Source organism: Rhinoraja longicauda, chromosome 1, assembly GCF_053455715.1.
Source record: "Rhinoraja longicauda isolate Sanriku21f chromosome 1, sRhiLon1.1, whole genome shotgun sequence".
In the NCBI taxonomy this organism is placed as follows: domain Eukaryota; kingdom Metazoa; phylum Chordata; class Chondrichthyes; order Rajiformes; family Arhynchobatidae; genus Rhinoraja; species Rhinoraja longicauda.
Window position 1 is genome coordinate 133,698,292 of NC_135953.1, and position 16,933 is coordinate 133,715,224.

Sequence of the window (16,933 nt, forward strand, 5' to 3'; positions counted from 1 at the left end):
CAGCGATCTCCTCACATTAACACTATCCTACACATTAGGGACAATTTTTACATTTACCCAGTCAATTAACCTACATACCTGTACGTCTTTGGAGTGTGGGAGGAAACCGAAGATCTCGGAGAAAACCCACGCAGGTCACGGGGAGAACGTACAAACCTACGCTTGCTATTGAGGGCGTGCAGCGTAGGTTTACTAGGTTAATTCCCGGTATGGCGGGACTGTCATATGTTGAAAGACTGGAGCGACTAGGCTTGCATACACTGGAATTTAGAAGGATGAGAGGAAATCTTATCAAAACGTATAAGATTATTAAGGGGTTGGACACGTTAGAGGCAGGAAACATGTTCCCAATGTTGGGGGAGTCCAGAACAAGGGGCCACAGTTTAAGAATAAGGGGTAGGCCATTTAGAACTGAGATGAGGAAAAACTTTTTCAGTCAGAGAGTTGTGAATCTGTGGAATTCACTGCCTCAGAAGGCAGTGGAGGCCAATTCTCTGAATGCATTCAAGAGAGAGCTAGATAGAGCTCTTAAGGATAGCGGAGTCAGGGGGTATGGGGAGAAGGCAGGAACGGGGTACTGATTGAGAATGATCAGCCATGATCACATTGAATGGCGGTGCTGGCTCGAAGGGCCGAATGGCCTCCTCCTGCACCTATTGTCTATTGTCCATGGAGATTGCTGTCAACCTTTTGCGCTCACTAGGGGTCGTCGAATGTCAGAAAATCGATCTGGCAACAGCAGGAGAGAGAGGGCCAGGCAGCGATCCCTGGAAACACACTCTGGGATTAGCAACCGCAGCGCCTCGCTGAAACTGCAAGTGGAAGAAATCAATGGCACTCGGCGAGGCAGACAGAGCAGGCAGCGTGGATGAAAGAAAGTGCCCTGGCTGGAAAGTTGCAAAGGCAGAATCTTTTTTTTTTTTTTTTCCCAGGGTGTTTAACCGTCAGTTTGCAGGATAATTTGGAGGATGGATGGGGTGACGTCAGTACGAACCTTGCTGAACAGCAAAGTAATCTCATTGTGGACGGTGTAATCTCACCAGCACTGTGCTCACTGGAATGGGCATGTAACAACTCTTCACATAGCAGCTCTGCTCAGCTCAGCTCAGCTCAACCCCGCTGGACGGTCTCCTCCCCTCTCCTGTGTCCAAGGTATGTGTTTGGTTGGTTGGGTGGGTGGGTGTAGGGGGGTGCGGGAGCACTGACTAGGTCTTGTTCATGTCTCTCGGTCCACCACAGCAGGCGTTTAACATTAGAGCGAGATGGTTAGTGGCAAGAGTCGTTTTACATCGGCGGTTCCGAACGCCTGTCGAAAGCTGGAGCGGTCGTTCAACCTTGACTTTATCAGCACCCAATACTGGTGGGAATGAGCGTTTTTTTGGGGGGTTTTCGTGCGAACCTGGGAGCTGAACCTTTTCGGTCCGTTGCAACCTGCGGTTTTGGGACACCCGGTGATGTTTTGCGGGCTGTTTCTTGCTCGGGTCGCTCAGCGTGACTGTTCTGAATGTCGGGAGGACGCCTGAGAGGTAAATATTGAAAGGACGGCAATAAAAGACGCCTTCAGTAAGACTGTACTTTTCTTTCCTCCCCCAGAGAGACCAGAACAATTCGCTTTAAAAAAACCTTGTTTTATAGAGAGAGAGAGAGAGATAGAGAGAGATATATATATAGAGAGAGAGATAGAGAGAGATAGAGAGAGAGATAGATAGAGAGAGAAAGATAGATAGATCTTTTATCTCTACTGTACTTTTCTTTCCTCCCCCAGAGACCAGAACAATTCGCTTTTAAAAATCTTGTTTTATAGAGAGAGAGAGAGAGAGAGATAGAGAGAGAGAGATATATATATATAGAGAGAGATAGAGAGAGAGAGATAGATAGAGAGAGAGAGATCTTTTATCTCTGCTGACTTTTCTTTCCTACCCCAGAGAGACCAGAACAATTCGCTTTTAAAAATCTTGTTTTATAGATAGATAGATAGATAGATAGATAGATAGATAGATAGATAGATAGATAGATAGATAGATAGATAGATAGATAGATAGATAGATAGATAGATAGATAGATAGATATATAGATAGATAGATACAGAGATAGAGAGAGATATTTTATCTCTGCTGACTTTTCTTTCCTACCCCAGAAAGACCAGAACAATTCGCTTTAAAAAACCTTGTTTTATAGAGAGAGAGATCTTTTTATCTCTGTTGACTTTCTTTTTAAAAAAAGAACATTTATCACCAATCGAAGGTATCACAAGAAGCTGGAGTAACTCAGCGGGTCAGGCAGCATCTCAGGAGAGAAGGAATGGGTGACCCCTTCTGAAGAAGGGTCTCGACCCGAAAACGTCGCCCATTCCTTCTCTCCTGAGATGCTACCTGACCCGCTGAGTTACTCCAGCATTTTGTGAAATAAATACCTTCGACTTGTACCAGTTATTTTCCTACAGTTTGTCACCAATATTGTGTGTGGTCGTTATATGGTTCAACAAAGTTCTCGGCTTCAGTGGGAACACGCTGGTTGGAGCGTGTTCTGGATAGGCAGGCGGGTTTACCAGATTGATTCCCTGTTATAAACACAGCGCCCAGATCAGTGATATAACAATTGGATTTCAGCTTCTCGCATTTTAATCCTTGAGTCGATATCCGAGGTTATTTTTGACAAGCATAAGACGGGTTGTCTGGGTTTTCCTTTTTGTTGTTGTTGTCTGTTTCGGTTAGTATGTAATTTTACAGTCGAGACACTGAGTCAATGGTAAGCGGGGACGGTGGAGGATTTAATCATTATTTACTGCAGTTCTCGTGTGCTACTTGAAGCGCTTATTGATGTTGATCGCCTCCTCCCGCCGAAGAAGCGATTAGGACGCAGATGAACTTGGATTTACAAGCCAGATTTTGTTGTCTGTGTATTTCTTAGACTTGGTGGTGGGAAAAACCCCAATTAGAGCTTGCAACAGTAATTAACTAGGGTGGTTAATCTGTGGAGCTCATTGCCACAGAGGGCTGTGGAGGCCAAGTCAGTGGATGTTTTTAAAGCAGAGATGGACAAATCATTTATTGGAACGGGTGACAAGGGTTACGGGGGGAGAAGGCAGGAAAATTGGATTAGGAGGCAGAGATCAGCCACGGTTGAATGGACTCGATGGGCCGAGTGGCCCTAATTCTACTCATATACCTTGTGAACAATAGACAATAGTCGCAGGAGGAGGCCATTCGGCCCTTCGAGCCAGCACCGCCATTCAATGTGATCATGGCTGATCATTCTCAATCAGTACCCCGTTCCTGCCTTCTCCCCATACCCCCTGACTCCGCTATCCTTAAGAGCTCTATCCAGCTCTCTCTTGAATGCATTCAGAGAATTGGTCTCCACTGCCTTCTAAGGCAGAGAATTCCACAGATTCACAACTCTGACTGAAAAAGTTTTTCCTCATCTCAGTTCTAAATGGCCTACCCCTTATTCTTAAACTGTGGCCCCTTGTTCTGGACTCCTCCAACATTGGGAACATGTTTCCTGCCTCTAACGTGTCCAACCCCTTAATAATCTTATACGTTTCGATAAGATCTCCTCTCATCCTTCTAAAACGCCGCTTGATGCAAGTTTGTTTTTTTGTTTGCGTTGCTCGTTCAGTCGGGCTTTCACTCTATATTGACCACGTCGAAAAAAATCAGTCGGTGCACCGTCGAGATGACATTTCTTTAACCCTCTCACTCCCAGCGAAACGAGCGGCGCTGTTACCAGCCTCGCATCATAGACATAGAAACATAGAAAATAGGTGCAGGAGTAGGCCATTCGGCCCTTCGAGCCTGCACCGCCATTCAATATGATCATGGCTGATCATCCAACTCAGTATCCCGTACCTGCCTTCTCTCCATACCCCCTGATCCCTTTAGCCACAAGGGCCACATCCAACTCCCTCTTAAATATAGCCAATGAACTGGCCTCAACTACCTTCTGTGGCAGAGAATTCCACAGATTCACCACTCTCTGTGTGGAAAAAAAAACGTTCTCATCTCGGTCCTAAAAGACTTCCCCCTTATCCTTAAACTGTGACCCCTGGTTCTGGACTTCCCCAACATCGGGAACAATCTTCCTGCATCTAGCCTGTCCAACCCCTTAAGAATTTTGTAAGTTTCTATAAGATCCTTCCACTCTCCCACGGGAGAGCAACTGGAAAGATTTCACTCATTTCCCTCCACCGTGCTGACACTCACCTGGTCCAGGATCTACGGTATTATCAAACCCCAGTGTAATTATCAGCTATTTTCATCCCCCTCCACCCCCCTCCACTAAATTTTTTCCCTTCACTTCATACGTGGCATCGCACGTAAAACAGGACACCACAGGCCCATCGGCCCACAATATCCGTGCCGATCATGACGCCAAGGTTTGTGATCTCCTGAGATGCTGCCTGACCCGCTGAGTTACTCCAGCAATATGTAATCTGCTGAGATGCTGCCTGACACGCTGAGTTACTGCAGCATTTTGTGTTTTCCTGAGATTCTCCTGAGATGCTGCCTGACCCGCTGAGTTACTCCAGCATTTTGTGTTCTCCTGGGATGCTGCCTGACCCACTGAGTTACTCCAGTATTTTGTGTTCTCCTGAGATGCTGCCTGACCCGCTGAGTTACTCCAGCATTTTGTAATCTCCTGAGATGCTGCCTGACCCGCTGAGTTACTCCAGCACTCTGTGTTCTCCTGAGATGCTGCCTGACCCGCTGAGTTACTCCAGCATTTTGTAATCTCCTGAGATTCTCCTGAGATGCTGCCTGACCCGCTGAGTTACTCCAGCACTCTGTGTTCTCCTGAGATGCTGCCTGACCCGCTGAGTTACTCCAGCACTCTGTGTTCTCCTGAGATGCTGCCTGACCCGCTGAGTTACTCCAGCACTCTGTGTTCTCCTGAGATGCTGCCTGACCCGCTGAGTTGCTCCAGCATTTTGTGACGCCAAATTTAACTAATCTCATCCGTCTTTGCATGATCCATATCCCCCCCCCCCCCCATGTCCATCTGCCTGTCTAAAAACCTCTTAAAGTGCCTCAGTAGCATCTCCCTCCACCGCTACCTTCAGCGTATAAAGAAAAGTTGCCTAGCTCATCTCCTATATATGTTGCTCCTTTTACCTTAAAGCTGTACTCTCTCGTACTCGACATTTGCACCCTGGGGGAAAAAAAGGTTCTGACTTCCTTCGGCAGTGAGCCGTGTTCTGTGTTTACGTTTAATGATCTATGCATGCATCAAGCCCCGTTCAAGGGTAACGTGAACATTGCCAACTACACAAAATGCTGGAGTAACTCAGCAGGTCAGGCAGCATCTCGGGAGAGAAGGAATGGGCGACGTTTCTTTCTATCCTGAGATGCTGCCTGACCTGCTGAGTTACTGCAGCATTTTGTGAATAAATATCTTCGATTTTCACCAGCATCTGTAGTTATTTTCTTCTATTATATATATCTTGTCAACTACACACGTTCCCGGATTCACCGTGGCTGTAAAAGCAGCAGAGGTTTAAACCTGTGTAAGAAGGAACTGCAGATGCTGGTTTACACCGAAAGCTGGAGTAACTCAGCAACTCATTCTATATACACATTCTATATTAACTGTATGTTTGTGTTGTCATTTGTGAGCGGAGCACCAAGGCACATTCCTTGTATATGCACATACTTGGCCAATAAACTTAAGTTATATTTGCCACTGTGTGGAAAAAACCTGCCGCTCAGGTTGCTAAACCTTTCCCCTCTCAACCTAAACAAACGTAAGACATTTCGGAGCCCACTGAGTCATTATTGATCCTGACCATGCTTTCAAGGTAGACGCAAAATGCTGGAGTAACTCAGGGGGTCAGGCAGCATCTCTGGAGAAGAGGAATGGGTGACGTTTCAGGTCCAGACCCTTCTTCAGACTGATGTCAGGGGATGGGGTGGGACAAAGATAGGATGTAGTCGGAGACAATAGACAATAGGTGCAGGAGAAGGCCATTCGGCCCTTCGAGCCAGCACCACCATTCAATGTGATCATGGCTGATCATTCTCAATCAGTACCCCGTTCCTGCCTTCTCCCCATACCTCCTGACTCCACTATCCTTAACAGCTCTATCTAGCTCTCTCTTGAATGCAGGAGGACTAGTGGGAGAACTGGGAAGGGGGAGGGGATGGAGAGGGGAAGCGGGGACTGCCTGAAGTTAGAGAAGTCAATGTTCATACTGCTGGGTTGTAAGCTGCCCAAGCGATTGCCTTACAGGAGTGGCAGCATCACAATTGCTCAAAAATGACATTAACAGTTTCGGCTTTGCAATCAAAAGCAGAATTTCTGAATTTGCAGGTGAGAGGCAAAATCAACAATGAGGAAGAATATATCACAAATTACAGAAGCACCAAAACTAGCCTACAAGGGATGTGCCTGGCGTGGTGGACACCTCTGATTTTATCACTTCTGGCTGTCTGCCCTCCACAGCCTCCAACCTTGGCGTTTCCCAGCCCCACATGGCCCGGTTTTACATTCTCCCCAAAACCCCAAAACACAACTACCCTGGCATTAAATGAGTCTGAAGGAGGGCCTCGACCCGAAATGTCACCCATTCCTTCTCCCCAGAGACGATGCCTGTACCCCCTTGTTTTCCTCCGGCATTTTGTGTCTACCCTCAAATTACGGAAGGATGTTGATTAACTTTTAGATTGGGAAAGTGTCAGCAAATAAACTTCCACCGAGATAAATGTGAACAGTCCATTTTGATAAGAATAACAAGACTATTTCTTCCTTGGAAATGTGTGTGCAGGTGGGGTAGAGGAAGAAAGGGATCTCAAAGTGTAAATACACCAATTTCCAGGGTTCCAATAAATTGCACAATTAATTTAAAGTTGTGGCTGAATTGTGGACAAAATTGTAGAAAAGTAATGTTGACCATTCGAATAGCCGCAACTTGCCAAGTCTATAGGCTTGTTTGTTTCCGAAGAATAAACAACATAAACAAAATAGAGACTTGCTACACTTTACTTAAATATATTTAATTCCTGCTCATGACATTTTTTTGTCATTCCTGTTAAGAAACCAATTGGTGTCGTTCCACCAGCTGCCAGCAAGGACTGGGGAATGGGTTAGCAGGCAGTAACATTGGCACCCAGGACCCAGTAGGACCGTCTCACTCCACTCACACAAGGGTAGTGCAGCCACAACAATTAGCTTTTACCATCCCAGAGAGGAGGGTTAAATACCTGGGAGTCCACATCAAAGAGGATCTGACATGGACAACACACATTGCTGCACTGGTGAGTAAGGCAAGGCAGCGCCTTTACCACCTCAGACAACTGAGGAAATTCAGAGTCTCTCTGAGGATCCTTCAGGACAGGAAGGCTCTGCGGAGAGTAGTGCGTTCGGCTGAACTCTGTGAAAACGGAGAGGATGAGACGGAGTTTCTTCCCACAGGCCATCAGGACTGTTAACTCTCATATCACCAGGGACTAATTTAATTTACTGTATTAATTATTTTTTTTGTCATTTTTTTTTTTCTATTCTGTTTTGTAGTTTAGCACAATCCGCAGGCGTTGCCACTTTCATTTCACTGCACATCTTGTATATGTATGTGACAAATAAACTTGACTTGACTTGATTTTCCACTGGCTTGTCAACATCTCGTCGTGAGTGGGGAAAATAGACACCAGAATGCTGGAGTAACTCAGCGGGGTCAGGCAGCATCTCTGGCGAAAAGGAATAGGTTGACGTTTCGGGTCGAGGCCCTTCTGCAGACTGAGAGTCAGGGGGAGACGGAAACGATGAAAGTATGAAAATGTACAGAATAGATCAGAATCGGCACCGATGGCCAAAGAGCACACAATGGTCCATTGTTGGCTGTGGAGGAGGTGATAACGAGGGGATACGAACAGTGAAACTCGTGCAATGACGAGTGTAGGGTGGGCCAGAGGGAGGGGGAAGGGGGTAATCGTGAGTGGGGTTTGGTAACTCCATGAAAATCCCGTGGGAAGTCCGTTGCTCGCACAATAGTGCGGGTATCAGGGGTTATGGAGAGAAGGCAGGAGAATGGGGTTTGGAGGGAGGGAATGGTCAGCTATGATTGAATGGTAGAGTAGACTTGATGGGCCGAATGGTCTAATTCTACTATCATTTATGATCTTATGGATTTTCTCCTTTTTCTGATAGAGGCCAACCTGGGACTGTGTGGATAGATCCCTCCACATGCTCTGTCCCTTGCTACCACGGTTGTCTCTCTCCCATGTTTCTAGACTGGGCAACCAAAACATGGAATATCAGTATATGTGTGAGAGAGAGAGAACAATATATTCCTTTATTCGTCCCATACCGGGGAAATTTACAGTGTCGCAGCAGCAAAGTGGATAGCAAGAGATCATTCATTATCAATAAAAGTAGAGACAAGGATAAATTGTATTCCTTAACTGTTACTGTTGACTGGTCTGCTGGGAGCAGTGCTGGTTGTGCAGTCTCACAGCAGCAGGAAGGAAGGACCTCCTATATCTCACCTTCACGCACTTGGGGCGAAGGAGTCTGTCACTGAAGGAGCTACTCAGTGCAGTGACAGTGCCCTGCATGGGGTGGGAGTCGTTGTCCAGCAGCGATGTTAACTTTGCCATCATCCTCCTCTCTCCCACCGCCTGCACTGAGTCGAGGGGGCAACCCAGGACAGAGCTGGCCTTCCTGATCAGATTGTCAAGTCTCTTCCCCTCCGCCGCTGAGATGCTGCTGCTCCAGCAGACCACTCTATAGAAAATGGCTGATGCAACCACAGTGTTGTAGAAGGTCCTTAGGAGTGCCCCCTGCACTCCAAAGGACCTGAGTCTCCTTAGCAGATAAAGTGTGTTCTGGCCCTTTCTGTATAGCACATCGGCATTTTCAGTCCAGTCCAGTTTATTGTTGAGGTAAACACCCAGGTACTTATATGAGTCCACCCTCCCGATGTCCATTCCCTGGATGTTCACCGGTGTCGGGGGGGACCTGGCTGCGCCTGCTGAAATCTACCACCATCTCCCTGGTTTTCCTCGCGTTGATCCGGAGATGGTTCCGCTGGCACCAGTCCACAAACTCCTTGATCAGTTCTCTGTACGCCCTGTCATCGTCGCCTGTGATGAGGCCGACGATGGCAGAGTCGTCAGAGAACTTCTGTAGATAGGAGTCTGCAGAGCTGTGCCTGAGGTCCACAGTGTACAGGGTGAACAAGAACGGAGCTAGCACTGTTTGAGAGGGCGATAAGGTGTGAGGGAATGAGCGGGGACACGCTTGACACTCCAGACCCAGGCCACATCATCGTGGCAAATGCATAATATTGTGGAATTTTTGACAAATTGCAAATTTGCTTGGGAGTTGCCACTCATCAATGTGCCATTGTTGGCTGGGTGATTTAATTTTTAAAAAGAAGCAAAGCATGCATGTGTGTTTTTTTGAAGAATAAGATTGAGAGTTAGGTGGATGACGTTTAATCTATTTTGAATCTTGGTATAGCAAACTAGAATACTTGTTCTGTTCAGTTCTGGTCACCACAAGAAAAAGAAGCAGTGGATATTTTTGAGGCAGAGATAAACAAATTCATGATTACAATGGGGGTTATGGGGAGAAGGCAGGAAAATGGGATTAGGAGGCAGAGATCAGCCATGATTGGATGGCGGAGTAGACCCGATGGGCCGAATGGCCTCGTTCTACTCCATGACTTGTGAAAGTGAGATATTGCAGAGGGTGCAGGGATTTATGAGGATTTTGGCAACAATGCCAAAGTAAACCTACCGGGAAAGGCTGAGCGAAAAGGACAAGGGATGATTTACTGGAGGTCTTTAAAATTATGAAAGGTTTAGATACGATGGACACAGAGGAATGGTTCTATTTTTAAGATTATGCACCTTTGTTCTAGATTCTTTAATAGGAAGAAGTTGTTTTTCCTGTCTACTATATTAAACACTTCAACCTGGACAGTGGGTGAGAGCACAAGCAGATGCCGTCAATATGGGATCATCGCAAAAATATCCAACAGAGAATTCAGAACAAACTTTACCCAAAGAATCAAGAGGATATGGAACTCAGTGCCATAGGCATGGGTGAAGCAAATTGTATCGATGTCTTTAAGGGGAGGGTGGACAATCTTACGAGGGATAAGGAAATGTTACGGTTATGCATATGGTTATGTACTGAAAGGAAGCATGCAGGTACAGCAGGCATTGAAGGAAGCCAATGGAATGTTGGCCTTCATAACAAGAGGAGTTGAGTATAGGAGCAAAGAGGTCCTTCTGCAGTTGTACAGGACCCTAGTGAGACCGCACCTGGAGTACTGTGTGCAGTTTTGGTCTCCAAATTTGAGGAAGGATATTCTTGCTATTGAGGGCGTGCAGCGTAGGTTTACTAGGTTAATTCCTGGAATGACGGGACTGTCATATGTTGAAAGACTGGAGCGACTAGGCTTGTATACACTGGAATTTAGAAGGATGAGAGGAGATCTTATCAAAACGTATAAGATTATTAAGGGGTTGGACACGTTAGAGGCAGGAAACATGTTCCCAATGTTGGGGGAGTCCGGAACAAGGGGCCACAGTTTAAGAATAAGGGGTAGGCCATTTAGAACTGAGATGAGGAAAAACCTTTTCAGTCAGAGAGTTGTGAATCTGTGGAATTCTCTGCCTCAGAAGGCAGTGGAGGCCAATTCTCTGAATGCATTCAAGAGAGAGCTAGATAGAGCTCTTAAGGATAGCGGAGTCAGGGGGTATGGGGAGAAGGCAGGAATGGGGTACTGATTGAGAATGATCAGCCATGATCACATTGAATGGCGGTGCTGGCTCGAAGGGCCGAATGGCCTCCTCCTGCACCTATTGTCTATTGCCTATAGATTTAGCTGACGAAAGATAGGAAAAGTTTTAAGTAATCCAATGCAAACTATCTCAGGACAGTTATCCAGACTTTCTGCTGGTGCGGACTTGATCTATGCCATGGTTTTTCGATGTAGCTTAGAATTTGTGTTTTAACTGTTGCAAATTGCCATTGCATAACAAGCCACCAATACAAACTTGTTAGGGAGGACGATTATTTTGCATGTTTACTTTATCACAGTGGTCTTATCTCCATTGTGATTGTGCTGGAAAATACACACGAAAAGTGAATCAGTCACTGTGGGAAGGTTTTCTAAAACCTCCAATGCAACTTTCATGCTGTTGCTTCGAATGACTACAAAGCTCCTCTTGAAATATGCAAGAATGCGACATTGAGATCAGGGTGTTGTACTGCAAATGTGGTTAAACAAAAAGAAAAAAAAACCATGTGGAGGCACCCTCCAGAACACAGGGAATTAGGTAAGAGATAGAATGGAAAAATTGCGGATAAACAACATTTATTTTTATTAAAGGGACAATGCAATTAAATTGGCAGAATGTAATTGCAGTGTTCCTCAGCATTTCTTTTGTGAAGCTTTTAGCTTTTCAATGCACGTTCTCCCCGTGACCTGCGTGGGTTTTCTCCGAGATCTTCGGTTTCCTCCCACACTCCAAAGACGTACAGGTATGTAGGTTAATTGGCTGGGTAAATGTAAAAATTGTCCCTAGTGTGTGTAGGATAGTGTTAATGTACGGGGATCGCTGGGCGGCATGGACTTGGAGGGCTGAAAAGGCCTGTTTCCGGCTGTATGTATATGATATGATATGAATGCAGTTTTAAATTACACTAGACCAAGTGGACCGACCCGTTGGGCCCATTCCTCATAGAGGGGGGGGGGGGGCAGGGAAGGGGAGAGGGTATGATTGAATGAGGCCTAGACCCAAAGCCTCTCTTGTATTTTAGCACCCTCAATCCCCCCTCCTCCCCCTACTCCTCCCCCTACTCCTCCACTCCATCCCCCCTTGCCCCTCCCCTGCCCCCACCCGGGAACGCGGGGGGATGGAGTGGCTGAATGTTAGACCAATGCAGTAGAGGTTTGGGGGAGTTTCAAAGGGGGTTCAGGGGGGATGAATTGGGTGAATGGAGGGTGGAAGAGAGGGGGGGATAATGGGGCTGGGGGATGGAGTGGGTGAGAAGAGGATAAGGGGGTGGGGTGTGGGGGGATAATAAGGAGTTGAGGGGGTGTGGATGGAGTGGGTGAGTGGGGCTCTTAAAAAAAAAACCTGGAACCAATTTAAGTTAATGCAGCACAGGTTTGGGGGATTAAGGGGGGAATGGAGTGCGTGAGTGGGGCTCTGAAGAAAAATCCCAAACACAATTTCAGTTAATGCAGGAGAGGTTTGGGGGAGTTTTAATGGGGGGTTCAGTTGGGAATGGAGGGGGGTTGAGGTGGGAATGGAGGGGGGTTGAGGTGGGAATGGAGGGGGGTTGAGGTGGGAATGGAGGGGGGTTGAGGTGGGAATGGAGGGGGGTTGAGGTGGGAATGGAGGGGGGTTGAGGTGGGAATGGAGGGGGGTTGAGGTGGGAATGGAGGGGGGTTGAGGTGGGAATGGAGGGGGGTTGAGGTGGGAATGGAGTGCGCTCCCCCCTCCTCCTCGGGCAGATGTGGGAACATATGGGATCATTTACTTTGCACCCTGCAAAGATAGACTGGAAAGCAAAACAAAAAACTGTAGATGCTGGAAATCTGAAATAAAAAAATAGTAAATGCTGCATTACTCAGCAGGTGAGACAGCATGGGTGGCAAGAGAAACAGAGTTCATGATTCAGGTCAATGACCCTGCATCAGAATTGAACAGATTTTCTAATTGGTGATAATTTGGGAACTGTGGTGTGGGGCTAAGGTACAGCATTTACATAAGGCTGAGGGATATAGGATTGGAAAAATAAGAATACTACTGCAATGTCACCCTTTTTCACAAAAGGTCCAGGATATAACAGGGCAGAAGTGAAATAACAAAGGTCTGGTTAGACATCTTCTGAAGCACCCTGAGTTACTGGAATGATTTATTGGCCGTTGAGTGGATCAAGCACAAGTTCACCAGAGTAACATTGGGTTTAAAAGGTTAAATAATGGCCATTGAGTGCATAAACTAGGCCTCTCTACATTTGAATATAAAAAACATAGCACAAAAAGTAAGGAAATTTGTGTTTGGTAGATTATTTCTTTGTTGTAACAATGCTTCTTGGCAATAAATCTTATACCGTTGGAAAGCCTGTTTATTTCCCTTTTAAATGGTGCCACATTTGTAAGGAAAATGCATTTGTGGGATGAGCAGCAGAGCTGAGTATGTGAGTTGCGCCCATGAAAAATCTGCCAAATCTTCTCTGCCAATGCCAAACAGCTTATTCTGCCATTGACTCTTGTTCGGTGTTGTTTGGTGGATTGGATGATTGAAGTCTGAAGAAACAAGACATATTGGCAATTTAACAATTTATTCATTTAATAAACAGGAGCCTCAGTAGCGTGTGGAAGAACCATACACAGCCACAACAGCCTGGCACCTCCTCCTCATGCTGGTCACCAGCCTGGTCACACACTGTTGTGGGATGGCATCCCATTCTTCAACCAGCATTTGTCGCAAGTCAGCCAACGTGGTTGTGTTGGTCACTCTGGCACGAACAGCACGCCCAAGCTGATCCCACAAGTGTTCAATGGGGTTGAGGTCAGGACTGCTGGCAGGCCATTCCATCCTTTCAACTCCCAAATTCTGGAGGTAGTCTCTGAGAAACCCTGCTCTGTGGGGGCGAGCATTGTCATCTTGGAGGATAGAGTTCGGTCCCAGACTGTGGAGATATGGGATTGCCACTGGTTGCAGAATCTCATCTCGATATCTCTCTGCATTGAGATTGCCTCCAATGATGACAAGCCTCGTTTTTCCAGTGAGGGAGATGCCGCCCCACACCATCACACTGCCTCCACCAAAAGATGTTACTCTATCGGTGCAGCAATCAGCATAGCATTCTCCGCGTCTTCTCCACACTTTGACCCTATGATCCAACTGCCGTAGGCAGAATCTGGACTCATCGCTGATCATAACGTTCCTCCATATGTTCAGGTTCCAGTGCACGTGTTGCCGACACCAGCGCAAACCGGCCTGATAGTGAAAGGCAGTCATGGCAGGCCTCCTGGCAGCCCCATGAGACCGGAGATCGGCTGCGTGCAGTCTTTTCCGAATTGTCTGGGCAGAGAGCCGTCGGCCATATCGTCCTGCAAACCTTGACTGCAAATCTGTAGAAGACAGCCTACGGTTCCTAAGTGCTGACAGGGTGAGGAAACGGTCTTCTTCGGGTGTCGTCTTCTTGGGACGCCCACTTCGCGGCCTGTCTATGACATCCCCCGTTATATGGAACTTGGTCTTCACTTTGGAGATGGTACTAGGGCTCACTCCAAATAATGCCGCAACTTGGTTTTGCGGAACACCAGCTTGAAGTTGCCCTATCGCACGGGCCCTATCCAGATCAGTCAAACGTGGCATGCCGATTCTTGGAGCAGACACCTACTGACCACTGTAGCAGGGCCCATGCTCACAGATGGGGGTACCAGAAGCTCAAAACAAGAGTCAATAGCAACAGCAGAATAAGCTGTTTGGCATTGGTAGAGAAGATTTGGCAAATTTTTCATGGACGCAACCCATATACTCAGCTCTGCTGCTCATCCCACAAATGCATGTTCCTTACAAATGTGGCACCATTTAAAAGGGAAATAAACAGGCTTTCCAACGGTATAAGATTTATTGCCAAGAAGCATTGTTACAACAAAGAAATAATCTACCAAACACAAATTTCCTTACTTTTTGTGCTATGTTTAGATGATTAAGTGGTGAGCTCACTGTTTTTTTTAGCTGGTTAATATATTTAATATGTTAGGCATGAAGAACCCAGTATGAAGGGACATAATCTTAAAATTAGCAGGTTGTTCAGATGTGAAGTTTGAATGAAGATAGACACAAAATGCTGGAGTAACTCAGCGGGACAGGCAGCATCTCGGGAGAGAAGGAATGGGTGACGTTTCGGGTCGAGACCCTTCTTCAGACTGATGTCAGGGGAGTGGGCGGGACAGAGATAGAATGTAGTCGTAGTCTCCGACTACATTCTATCTTTGTCCCGCCCCCTCCCCTGACATCAGTCTGAAGAAGAGTCCCGACCCGAAACATCACCCATTCCTTCTCTCCCGAGATGCTGCCTGTCCCGCTGAGTTACTCCAGCATTTTGTGTCATACACATTTCAAATACCTACGAGCTAACTTGATTAGTACAGATGTCAAGGGTTAAGTGGAGATGAATGGAGAATGGGGTTTGGAGGTAAAAATAGATCAGCCGTCAGTGAATGGCGGAGTGGACTCGATGGGCCGAATGACCTAATTGCGCTCCTATCACGTGACCTTCTGAACTCTAGGTATCAAGAATGAAGCTTGTCGAGAATAGAGAGACAGTTCTGCTTACTGAAATGGACAATTCAAATAACTTATTAATTGTGACTCTATCCTTGATATGAGTGCCTTTGACTCCCTTCCACAGCAAAATATCTGGACCAACATCTGTGCCATACCAGTAAGATGTGGACAAAGCCATGTACCAACGGAAAAAAAAACCCAACAGGGCTTTGTGGGTAGCTGGTACTCTTGGTGACGTTCTAAAACTTAGGGGAATGAAGCAACACAATTTCCGGATCTCAGTTTCCAAGTCTGGGGAGAGGACTTTGGAGGACTATCAGTGGGCTTTAGTTGCCATATTTGTGATCATCTTCAAGAAAGGAGACAAAACAAATTAATCTGTCTGCCCACAGAGGAAGTGATTGCTAGTGTCCTCCTCATCCACCAATACCCATGAGCCATTGAGCTGCCCTCCAAATGTTAGTATGGATTCCAGCTATCTGTAGACAGAAAGGGCAACACCTTCACTTTGTGATTGCTCTAAAAAATGGCCTTTTTGTATTACTTGATCCTGAACATCCTTCTCAAATCTGTCTTCCTGCAAAATTCATAATTTCTCGCCCTCGACTGTTCCAAGCAGAGAAGGAACATACGAGGGAATATTGAGAACCTTGAACACGCAAGTTGGGGGTCATATAGAAGCCTGACAAAAATGGATGAAGGACCTCATAAGCTACCCCCCCCCCCCCAAGATCCCCCATCAAGTCGGCATCTCTGGAGAACATGGATATCTGATGCTTCGGGGCGGGACCCTTGAATGTGATGGAGTGGGGGAGAAGGGGGTGGGGGAGAAAGCTGGAAGAGAAGAGAATCAGGTCAAACATAGAAACATAGGAAATAGGTGAAGGAGTAGGCCATTCGGCCCTTCGAGCCTGCACCGCCATTCAATATGATCATGGCTGATCATCCAACTCAGTATCCCGTACCTGCCTTCTCTCCATACCCCCAGATCCCTTTAGCCACAAGGACCACATCTAACTCCCTCTTAAATATAGCCAATGAACTGGCCTCAACTACCTTCTGTGGCAGAGAATTCCACAGATTCACCACTCTCTGTGTGGAAAAAAACTTTCTCATCTCGGTCCTAAAAGACTTCCCCCTTATCCTTAAACTGTGACCCCTTGTTCTGGACTTCCCCAACATCGGGAACAATCTTCCCGCATCTAGCCTGTCCAACCCCTTAAGAATTTTGTAAGTTTCTATAAGATCCCCCTTCAATCTTCTAAATTCCAGCGAGTACAAGCCGAGTCTATCCAGTCTTTCTTCATATGAAAGTCCTGCCATCCCAGGAATCAATCTGGTGAGCCTTCTCTGTACACCCTCTATGGCAAGAATGTCTTTCCTCAGATTAGGAGACCAAAACTGTACGCAATACTCCAGGTGTGGTCTCACCAATGCCCTGTACAACTGCAGCAGAACCTCCCTGCTCCTATACTCAAATCCCCTCGCTATGAATGCCAACATACCATTCGCTTTCTTCACTGCCTGCTACACCTGCATGCCTACTTTCAATGACTGGTGTACCACGACACCCAGGTCTCGTTGCATCTCCCCTTCTCCTAATCGGCCACTATTCAGGTAATAGTCTGCTTTCCTGTTCTTGCCACCAAAGTGGATAACCTCACATTTAT

General features: G+C 46.5%; 1 protein-coding gene across 2 annotated transcripts in view; it reads left to right on the top strand.

Annotated features, from left to right (window-relative positions):
- Positions 1–1,045: 1,045 nt before the first annotated feature.
- Positions 1,046–16,933, top strand: part of tll1 (tolloid-like 1) — a 321,825-nt gene continuing 305,937 nt past the window's right edge. The window contains exon 1 of one of the 2 annotated variants that reach the window (XM_078406985.1): positions 1,046–1,152. The gene's annotated coding sequence lies outside the window, so the exon portion shown is untranslated. Of the gene's footprint in view, positions 1,153–1,245; positions 1,527–16,933 lie in introns of those variants that run through there. The other variant, XM_078406994.1, reaches the window with a different exon arrangement.